This window comes from Amphiura filiformis, chromosome 15, assembly GCF_039555335.1.
Source record: "Amphiura filiformis chromosome 15, Afil_fr2py, whole genome shotgun sequence".
Lineage (NCBI taxonomy): Eukaryota > Metazoa > Echinodermata > Ophiuroidea > Amphilepidida > Amphiuridae > Amphiura > Amphiura filiformis.
Window position 1 is genome coordinate 11,650,855 of NC_092642.1, and position 12,255 is coordinate 11,663,109.

Consider the following 12,255-nt stretch of genomic DNA (forward strand, 5'->3'; position numbering starts at 1 on the left):
CGAATTGTTTTCTTTCTTCGATAAAAATTAACCGGAGGTCAAGTCATTTCCATATATGCGAAAAAATCCGGATAAAGGAGCTTTTCCGACAGTGTAACCTCCAAAACACATAAAAAATGTAAAGAGCCCAATACGTAACAAAATATTAGACCCACTCGAATTGCTTTCTTTGTTCGATAAGTATTAACCGGAGGTCAAGTCATGTCCATATATGCGAAAAAGTCCGGATAAAAGAGCTTTACCGACCGTGTAACGCATAAAGAATGTATAGAGCCCAATACGTAACAAAAAATTAGACCCACTCGAATTGTTTTCTTTGTTCGATAAATACTAACTGGAGGTCAGGTCATGTCCATATATGCGAACAAATCCGGATAAAAGAGCTTTACCGACAGTGTAACCTCCAAAACACATAAAAAATGTATAGAGCCCAATACGTAACAAAAAATTAGACCCACTCGAATTGTTTTCTTTCTTCGATAAAAATTAACCGGAGGTCAAGTCATTTCCATATATGCGAAAAAATCCGGATAAAGGAGCTTTTCCGACAGTGTAACCTCCAAAACACATAAAAAATGTAAAGAGCCCAATACGTAACAAAATATTAGACCCACTCGAATTGCTTTCTTTGTTCGATAAATATTAACTGGAGGTCAGGTCATGTCCATATATGCGAAAAAGTCCGGATAAAAGAGCTTTACCGACCGTGTAACGCATAAAGAATGTATAGAGCCCAATACGTAACAAAAAATTAGACCCACTCGAATTGTTTTCTTTGTTCGATAAATATTAACTGGAGGTCAGGTCATGTCCATATATGCGAAAAAATCCGGATAAAAGAGCTTTACCGACAGTGTAACCTCCAAAACACATAAAAAATGTATAGAGCCCAATACGTAACAAAAAATTAGACCCACTCGAATTGTTTTCTTTCTTCGATAAATATTAACCGGAGGTCAAGTCATTTCCATATATGCGAAAAAATCCGGATAAAAGAGCTTTTCCGACAGTGTAACCTCCAAAACACATAAAAAATGTAAAGAGCCCAATACGTAACAAAAAATTAGACCCACTCGAATTTTTTTTTCTTTGTTCGATAAATATTAACTGGAGGTCAGGTCATGTCCATATATGCGAAAAATCCGGATAAAAGAGCTTTACCGACCGTGTAACGCATAAAGAATGTATAGAGCCCAATACGTAACAAAAAATTAGACCCACTCGAATTGTTTTCTTTGTTCGATAAATATTAACTGGAGGTCAGGTCATGTCCATATATGCGAAAAAATCCGGATAAAAGAGCTTTACCGACCGTGTAACGCATAAAGAATGTATAGAGCCCAATACGTAACAAAAAATTAGACCCACTCGATTTTTTTTCTTTCTTCGATAAATATTAAATGGAGGTCAGGTCATGTCCATATATGCAAAAAAATCCGGATAAAAGAGCTTTTCCGACAGTGTAACCTCCAAAACGCATAAAAAATGTAAAGAGCCCAATACGCAACAAAAAATTAGACCCACCCGAATTTTTCTTCTTTGTTCGATAAATATTAACTGGAGGTCAGCTCATGTCCATATATGCGAAAAAATCCGGATAAAAGAGCTTTACCGACAGTGTAACCTCCAAAACACATAAAAAAATGTATAGAGCCCAATACGTAACAAAAATTAGACCCACTCGAATTGTTTTCTTTCTTCGATAAATATTAACCGGAGGTCAAGTCATTTCCATATATGCGAAAAAATCCGGATAAAAGAGCTTTTCCGACAGTGTAACCTCCAAAACACATAAAAAATGTAAAGAGCCCAATACGTAACAAAAAATTAGACCCACTCGAATTTTTTTCTTTGTTCGATAAATATTAACTGGAGGTCAGGTCATGTCCATATATGCGAAAAATCCGGATAAAAGAGCTTTACCGACCGTGTAACGCATAAAGAATGTATAGAGCCCAATACGTAACAAAAAAATTAGACCCACTCGAATTTTTTTTTTTCTTTCTTCGATAAATATTAAATGGAGGTCAGGTCATGTCCATATATGCGAAAAAATCCGGATAAAAGAGCTTTTCCGACAGTGTAACCTCCAAAACGCATAAAAAATGTAAAGAGCCCAATACGTAACAAAAAATCAGACCCACTCGAATTTTTTTCTTTCTTCCATAAATATTAACTGGAGGTCAGCTCATGTCCATATTTGGGAAAAATCCGGATAAAAGAACTTTACCGACAGTGTAACCTCCAAAACGCATAAAAAATGCAAAGAGCCCAATACGTAACAAAAAATTAGACCCACTCGAATTTTTTTTCTTTGTTCGATAAATATTAACTGGAGGTCAAGTCATGTCCATATATGCGAACAAATCCGGATAAAGGAGCTTTACCGACAGTGTAACCCATAAAGAATGTATAGAGCCCAATACGTAACAAAAAATTAGACCCATTCGATTTTTTTTTTTTTTTTTCGATAAATATTAACTGGATGTCATCTTATTTCCATATATGCGAAAAAATCCGGATAAAAGAGCTTTACTGACAGTGTAACCTCAAAAACACATAAAAAATGTATAGAGCCCAATACGTAACAAAAAATTAGACCCACTCGAATTTTTTTCTTTCTTCGATAAATATTAACTGGAGGTCAGCTCATGTCCATGTATGCGAACAAATCCGGACAAAAGAGCTTTACCGACAGTGTAACCTCCAAAACACATAAAAAAATGTATAGAGCCCAATACGTAACAAAAAATTAGACCCACTCGAATTGTTTTCTTTCTTCGATAAATATTAACCGGAGGTCAAGTCATTTCCATATATGCGAAAAAATCCGGATAAAAGAGCTTTTCCGACAGTGTAACCTCCAAAACGCATAACGTAACAAAAAATTAGACCCACTCGAATTGTTTTCTTTCTTCGATAAAAATTAACCGGAGGTCAAGTCATGTCCATATATGCGAAAAATCCGGATAAAAGAGCTTTTCCGACAGTGTAACCTCCAAAACACATAAAAAATGTAAAGAGCCCAATACGTAACAAAATATTAGACCCACTCGAATTGCTTTCTTTGTTCGATAAATATTAACTGGAGGTCAGGTCATGTCCATATATGCGAAAAAGTCCGGATAAAAGAGCTTTACCGACCGTGTAACGCATAAAGAATGTATAGAGCCCAATACGTAACAAAAAATTAGACCCTCTCTATTTATTTCTTTGTTCGATAAATATTAACTGGAGGTCAGGTCATGTCCATATATGCGAAAAAATCCGGATAAAAGAGCTTTACCGACAGTGTAACCTCCAAAACACATAAAAAATGTATAGAGCCCAATACGTAACAAAAAATTAGACCCACTCGAATTGTTTTCTTTCTTCGATAAATATTAACCGGAGGTCAAGTCATTTCCATATATGCGAAAAAAATCCGGATAAAAGAGCTTTTCCGACAGTGTAACCTCCAAAACACATAAAAAATGTAAAGAGCCCAATACGTAACAAAAAATTAGACCCACTCGAATTTTTTTCTTTGTTCGATAAATATTAACTGGAGGTCAGGTCATGTCCATATATGCGAAAAATCCGGATAAAAGAGCTTTACCGACCGTGTAACGCATAAAGAATGTATAGAGCCCAATACGTAACAAAAAATTAGACCCACTCGAATTTTTTTTTTTTCTTTCTTCGATAAATATTAAATGGAGGTCAGGTCATGTCCATATATGCGAAAAATCCGGATAAAAAGCTTTACCGACAGTGTAACCTCCAAAACGCATAAAAAATGTAAAGAGCCCAATACGTAACAAAAAATCAGACCCACTCGAATTTTTTTCTTTCTTCCATAAATATTAACTGGAGGTCAGCTCATGTCCATATTTGGGGAAAATCCGGATAAAAGAACTTTACCGACAGTGTAACCTCCAAAACGCATAAAAATGCAAAGAGCCCAATACGTAACAAAAAAATTAGACCCACTCGAATTTTTTTCTTTGTTCGATAAATATTAACTGGAGGTCAGGTCATGTCCATATATGCGAACAAATCCGGATAAAGGAGCTTTACCGACAGTGTAACCCATAAAGAATGTATAGAAATACGTAACAAAAAATTAGACCCATTCGATTTTTTTTTTCTTTCTTCGATAAATATTAACTGGAGGTCAGCTCATGTCCATATATGCGAAAAAATCCGGATAAAAGAGCTTACTGACAGTGTAACCTCAAAAACACATAAAAAATGTATAGAGCCCAATACGTAACAAAAAATTAGACCCACTCGAATTTTTTTTTTCTTTCTTCGATAAATATTAACCGGAGGTCAAGTCATGTCCATATAGGCGTAAAAATCCGGATTAAAGAGCTTTTCCGACAGTGTAACCTCCAAAACGCATAAAAAATGTAAAGAGCCCAATACGTAACAAAAAATTAGACCCACTCGAATTTTTTTTTTCTTTCTTCGATAAATATTAACTGGAGGTCAGCTCATGTCCATATATGCGAAAAAATCCGGATAAAAGAGCTTTACCGACAGTGTAACCTCCAAAACACATAAAAAATGTATAGAGCCCAATACGTAACAAAAAAAATCCAGCCGAAAAACACTGACAAATATTTTGTTCTAAAAATACTCAAAATGACTCTAGAAAGAGTCACAAATGACTCAAAATGAGTTACTGGGTCAATATAAAGTAATTCTATAACAAAAACACGCACTAATAACCATAATTTGCTTTAAAAATAACCAGAGCCCAATACGTAACAAGAAAAATTCTATGTCTAAAGAAAAACACTGTCAAATTTTTTTTCTAGAAGACTCAAAATGAGTTACTGAGTCAATATAAAGTAATTCTATAACAAAAACATGCACCTAATAACCATAATAAGCTTTGTTATAAAACAATTTAAAATGACTAAAAATTAATTAACGGGTCAATATAAAGTAAGTTTAGAGAAAAACACTGTAAAAATAATTTTCTAGAACGACTCAAAATGACTCAAAAGGATTTACTGAGTCAATATAAAGTAATTCTATAACAAAAACATGCACCTAAAACCCATAATTTGCTTTAAAAATAACCAGAGCCCAAAAAAAAAAAAAAAAATTCTAAGTCTAGAGAAAAAACACTGTCAAAATTTTTTTTTTCTAGAAAGACTCAAAATGACTCAAAGGGATTTACTGAGTCAATATAAAGTAATTCTATAACAAAAACATGCACCTAAAACCCATAATTTGCTTTAAAAATAACCAGAGCCCAATACGTAACAAAAAATTCTAAGTCTAGAGAATTCAATTTTTTTTTTCTAGAAAGACTCAAAATGACTCAAAAGGATTTACTGAGTCAATATAAAGTAATTCTATAATAATAATAATAATGTGAATTTCTAATGCGCACATCTCCACCAAATCAATGGCGCTCAAGGCGCGATACAAAGATTAACTTAAACTACAAAAAAAAAAAAAAAAATTTCATTACAACTTAATCTACACATGAACAACAATCAATAGGTGAACAAAATATGGTGATGCACATCAGTAAAATGCTTCTTTCATTAAGTGAGTTTTAAAGAACTTTTAAACTGTGTTAAAGATGTACTTAGTTTAATGTGGGTTGGCAGAGTATTCCAGAGACGTGGTGAAGCAATTGAAAAAGCCCTATCCCCCCATGAATGTTTTGAACGGGGTTCGCAGAGAAGCGATTTGTCACTGGAACGGAGCATACGAGGAGGGTTATATGGTTGGAGGAGACATTTGATATATTCTGGTGCAAAATCATTTAGTGATTTAAAAACAATGAGCAACAGTTTGTAAACAATTCTGTAACCAACCGGCAGCCAATGTAACTCTCTTAAAACTGGAGTGATGTGAGATCTCTTTCTAGTTAAAGTGACTAAGCGCGCAGCAGTGTTCTGAATACGCTGTAGACGTGCAATCTGATCTTGAGGAAGGCCAAACAAGAGGGAGTTGCCCATATCAAGCCGGGAGGTTACAAAACTGAACAATTTGTTCAGTAGCATGAGGACTTAAGTACTTTCTTATTCTACCAATGTTTCTGATATGGAATGATGCTGAACGTACAATACTTGATACATGAGTATTAAGAGACATTGACGAGTCCAAAATAACACCTAGATTACGTGCACTCAATGAAGGAGTGATGTCAGAATCTCCTATTGTAATATGTGGGACATTAACTTTTGACAGCTGTTGTCGAGAACCAATTAAAACAAATTCAGTCTTTTCATCGTTCAATTTTAGAAAATTCTCCTGCATCCACTTACGGATCTCACAAATGCATGATTCAATACACTCAATGGTTTGATCAGCACATTCTTGGGTTGGTTTGAAAGACATGTACAACTGCGTGTCGTCAGCATATACATGATACTGTAATTTGTATTTGAGGATTATCTTATGAACTGGATAGGTATAAATGGTGAACCATTGGGGTCCAAGGACTGACCCTTGCGGAACTGCATAATCATGAACAACTGGAGTGGAGGAGGAGTTCCCAACGCGAACATACTCTGGCCTGTTACTCAGATATGATTGACACCATGCAAGCGCATTACCTCTCAAGCCAATAAAATCACGAAGTCTGCTTATAACAAAAACATGCATTTAATCATGATAATGTCCTTTTAAAATAACCAGAGGCCAATACGTAACAAATAAATTCCAAGTCTAGAGATAAAACACTGTCAAATATTTTGTTCTAGAAAGACTCAAAATGAGTTACTGGGTCAATATAAAGTACTTCTATAAAAACACATGCACATAATATCCATAATTTGCTTGAAAAACAACCGGAGCCCAATACGTAACAAAAAATGTATAGAGCCCAATACGTAACAAAAACCACAACAGAGGGTGGGAGTATGAATAAAGTAATTTTAATCAAATTTTAGTTTTGTTACGTATTGGGCGGGATGAATTATTTTTTACCACTTTTTGTTCTAGGTAGAAGTGGTTGAGCCCAATACGTATCAAATTGATACGTACTGGGATTTTGTTACGTACTTTTGTTACGTACAGAAATCATCAGATTGATTTCCAGCGAACCAAGTCTCTGTGAGGCAAAATATTTGTATCCGATGTTCAACAATCAAGTCAGTTATTATCCCGTTCTTGGACTTATCTTTGGCACCTTGGCAGTTCAAAGAATAGAGGGAAACATCAGACCCAACACGTCTATTTGTGTTAACCTGTTGTAGTTTTAGTCTAAGTTTTCGAACTCCTTTCTTTCTTCTCCTCGTTGGTTTGTATCGTGAAATTCCCAAGGAGCAAATAGTGTCAAAAACATCCTTGGATACATTATATTTTCCAATATCATTGATTGCAAGGAGATGATCTCTAGAGTTAATCGGTACTTGAGTTGGTGATTCCATCAATAAGTGATCAATCAATATGTGATTAGATGGAAATAATATTGTTGACCACAAGAATATGGCAGTCCAAATCTCAATGTAAATCAACACATGCATGGCTAGCAATGGTGGTAAAGCTGAGCATACAGAACAGAAAATCCAAAACAAGAATCATGAACTTTCGAAGCATAGTCCATCCAAAGACTCAATAAGATGAATCATAAAACACCCTGATGTTAGCCAAGTAGAATGGTAGCAGTTTTATTTGGTAAAAGTGCTTGGTGCCAGCAAAATTGATGTTGGTTTTGCAGAGCACCAAGGGGTGCAGCCTCACAGCGCTACTCCCTTGTAATTGAAGATACTCTAATCAATACTAAGTGTGATATTTTGGCCTAAATACATTTGTTTAGAAAGATACGGCTTTCAAAAGGAGTGGATACGAGCAAATGGTCTATATACTTTAGTGTGTGATTATTACGTAGTCAATTTACCACACGGCGAATGGGATATGTCCTCTAACTTTTCTGATGGAAAGCCAGATTGCGGATGGGATGCGTCTAAATGCACACACCAACCATAATTTGCTTTAAAACTACAACAAATATATAGATTGTATATTAATCTTTTAATATTATTCATCTCTTTATAAACAGAACTGTATTGAACGTATTGAACGTAACAATGTATCCAGATTTGGAGAACCCATGATGCAGTCATGTCTACAGTAGAATTCATCTCGACCTTTGCAGGACTTAAACCCCATTAAGGGCAGACGAGGTATTGTTGGTCGAAGCAACCTAAAAATCGATTTTTATTATCTAGATCAATATATTATTGAAAATTAACACCTTGATGTTTTGCAAAAGTGTGTTCTACAAATCGTAGATTTTGCAAACTTGCTTAATTTATTGTTGTTAATGAGTTATGTACGTTTTACAAAAGTGTTGTTGTTTCAGCCCTCTTTACAACGTAACTCAAGAACCGCAGCACCTATAAAAGTATATCTGTGATATTTTAATTCTTCTACACGCTCGCTATGAATTGAGCAATGCAGTTTTTGCCAAAGCTCACTACCATTCGTAAGATGCAGTGAACTACCAAATCACAACAGTTTAAAATAATTAATAACCTTAAAAGCTATTAAACCAAGATAACACTCATTGAAGCAGCTCAACTGATTAAGGCTACATGCTCTTTTTGGTTGAAATTTTTGGCGGGATTATTCCCGCCAAAACATTAAAGTAATCTTTTCCCACAACTAAATATCATAGTCAGGAAATTAATGATGCATCTGGTAGCTTAGATCATAACTTTCATTGCACTTAGTTGCAATTATCCCAGAAAATTCTTGATTTGTTTTTACAGAGTCTTGAATTGTCGATGTTTTTGATAAAAAAACATCACTCGGTGTATTTTGACACTCGAGGCATTAACTCTTCTCAAATTAGCCCCAAATCATAATTTATTATATGCACGTGTAGCAAACACCAATGGGAATAAAAAACGTTGTTTGCGGAGCCTAAATTTGGTTTGATTTTATTTCACAATAATTCTAAGGTGAGAATTTTGACCTGACATTTACTTTTTGGATTTCAAATTTAAATTTATTGATATACATATTTTGAATAAATAAAGAGTACGCTTACCTTTCTGCAACACTTCCCGGTATCATTAAGCATCTGCTGATAACCAACAGTTTAGCTGAAAACAGTCCCGTCCTATCATTTTTGAACAAAATATGGTTCAAAAGTCCGTACGCTGCGTGTATAAACTAGCACAGCGAGATAACGAACAGAGCTATTTACGGTGGGGTATCTATTGTAAGCTATTAGGGTAGGCCTATAGTATATCTTCCCGCAAGTGACAAGATGTGTCAAGCAGGGCGGTATATTCAAACGCTATTGTCTGGATCATTGAGTATCGATTGAGCACGTATACATGCAGCACGGATGTGTGGTCCTCCCCAGGTTTTGACATAAATTACAAATGATGTCCTGAATGACCCAGCGTTTTCATTTTATTATTACTAAATTAATCGTCGTTTATCACGAGTGCTAAGAGTTGTACCAGTTCAATTCATCAAAATTAATTTGTATTAAATGAAAAACAAACAGACAAGTAGAGTCATATGTCTTTCTATGACCGTATTCCTACCAAAATCAAAATCAAAATGATTTTCAATACACTAGAAACGTGTTGATATGTATATCTTTGAAAATCGCCGAATGTTAACCACAGTCACCGTGGCATAGCATAGGCATCTTTAGCATTCAGTGAAATTGGCAGTGGTTCGAACCCCGGTGAAAATTTTAGTATTTTTATTCTTTTTACTAATGCGCTGTGCCGTTTTACAAACACGCCCCTGAATGAAACTCATGGGCATGTACCCTTAAATCAGATCTTCTCTGGTTGTGTACAAGTGTCTGTTTTCAATGTGCGACATCGCAATAAAGCTGGTATTACAGCTTCAGTTGGGTAACCGATTATAAAGGAAACGAAAGGAAACAATGGTATGTGTACCATTGTTCACGAAATGACACAAAGACCTGCTTTTTGTTAACCAGCATTCTTCAAAATGAGCAACATAATGATTGTTGACTTAACACAGTTTGGAAATAATTTCTTCATATTTTTGGTGTTATCTGTCGTTTACATATCCTTCCTAAAACACAAAAGTGCGACCCTCTCCAAACATCTAAATTAGCTAAAAATTTAGGACATGTTACAAAACTTTATTTTCTAGAACCTATTTAGAATAATTTAAATGTAGCTTTTACCGTTTTTTTGTGGCATCCTTCAGAAGTGAGCGGTCCGATACCAATATTTTCGGTCAAATCTCCATTCAATTAACACGGGGAGTTGGCTTGCTATGCCTTGCCCTCACTCATATTTTACAAAAGTGCGACCATTTCTGAACATCTAACCTAGCTGTAATTTTAGGTCATGTTAGAGAAATATATTTGCTAGAAGTTTTGGAGAATAAATAAAATATTGGCTGGTTATTTTTCACACAGTGATGTTAACTAGGCAAGTGTCCATTCTCCCAACATACATCATTTGTTGAGGTCACACGTCAATGGTGAGAGCACTGTGTATTGTGTATAGGAAAACGGACCCAGTAACTGCAGTATGCAGAAATAAAATCTCTATGGACTATTCAGTCAGTTGAACCCCTCCTTTTGTTTCTTATTTTTCGAACTGACCCATTTCCACCCAAGCCCCTTATACACATGATGCATGAAACTATATGATACCAAGATGCTTGATGCTATATGATACCAAGATGGCTTGATAAATTTCTAACCCAAAGAAAGCAAAGAGTAGTAGTGAAAGGTGAGAACTCAAACTGGGTGAATGTGCTCTCTGGAGTTCCGCAAGGGACGGTTTTAGGACCGCTTTTATTTCTGATTTATTTGAACGATCTACCAAATAATCTAACGTCCTCTATCCGTCTCTTTGCGGACGACTGTGTTGTATACAGAAACATTACTTGTAAGGCTGATGCTCAAAAGCTGCAAAATGATATGCTAATGCTGGACAGGTGGCAACATACCTGGCAGATGGCATTCAATGCCGACAAGTGTTTCTTGCTACGCATTACACATTCTCGTAACCCAATACTTACTGATTACACAATTGGTAACAACAAATTACAACAAGCTCAGAGTCACAACTATCTGGGTGTAGAATTAACGCATGATTTAAAATGGAACACACACATAAATAACATAACCGCCAAAGCCAATAGGCAGCTTGGCTTCATAAAAAGAAACCTACTATCATGTCCGCAAGAGCTTAAAGCCCTTGCTTACACAACGTTAGTCAGACCACTCTTGGAGTACTCCTCCTCAGTATGGGACACAAACAATGGGGAGCTTATCAAGAAAGTTGAATCAACCCAAAGAAGAGCGGCAAGATTTGTGAAACGAGATTACAGCCGATACAGTAGTCCCACCGACATGTTGACATCCCTTGGATGGGATAAGCTGCAACTCAGAAGAAAAGTTAACAGAGTATCACTAATGCACAAGATCGCATATCGTCAGGCAGCCATTCCAGAGCAAACGTACCTGCAGCCGGTTAAACGCCTTACCCGCAACACAAACAACAAAGCATACCAAAGACCGTCAGGGAGGAAGGATTGCTGGGTCTATTCTTTCTTCCCAAACACAATAAGAGACTGGAATTTAATACCACAGAACATTGTCAACATTGAAGAAAATAAGCAATTCAAACAAGAGATCCTGAAACATTATCAACATCAAAGTCACTAAGTTATTCATCTACGCATCGCATCGCGCACTAATCCCTCCTCGCCTGGTTACGATTGTAGCGTTGAGGAGTAATTAAGCAGAAGCAGAAGCAGAAGCAGATGCAAAGTCGTTTCTGGTTCTTGGGGTGTAAAGGGTTTGAAGAAAGAACAACATCTTTTGGTTGAAAATTGACATGCATTAACATTTTTCTCTGATCTGGAAGGCTCTATTAAAAGGGTACTTTTCTGAAACTGAACAACTTTTTAAGGGTACCTTTTCAAATTTCTGGTAAATTATGAGTCCAAAAAGGGTACATTTGCTGCATTTTTACTAGCCATAAACTCATTAGGTGGTAAATTATATGTTAAACTATCTTATTAAGGGGCTAAATTTGCTGGTAGGGTAAAACTCGTTTAGGGGGCGTTTCAAAAAATTTTGGTCACACATGTGTACACTATCATACTTGAGTGGCCCCCTGGGTACTTTAATAATATCCTCTGCATGAACTCCTAAAACTTACATAGCGTGAAAACTCATGGAAAGTACAATGTAAAGTTAACCTGGGTTACCTTGAACTTATATTAAAAACAATTATGAACCTGTCGCGGCGGCAAACGTAGCATGAAGTTCGTATAGATATG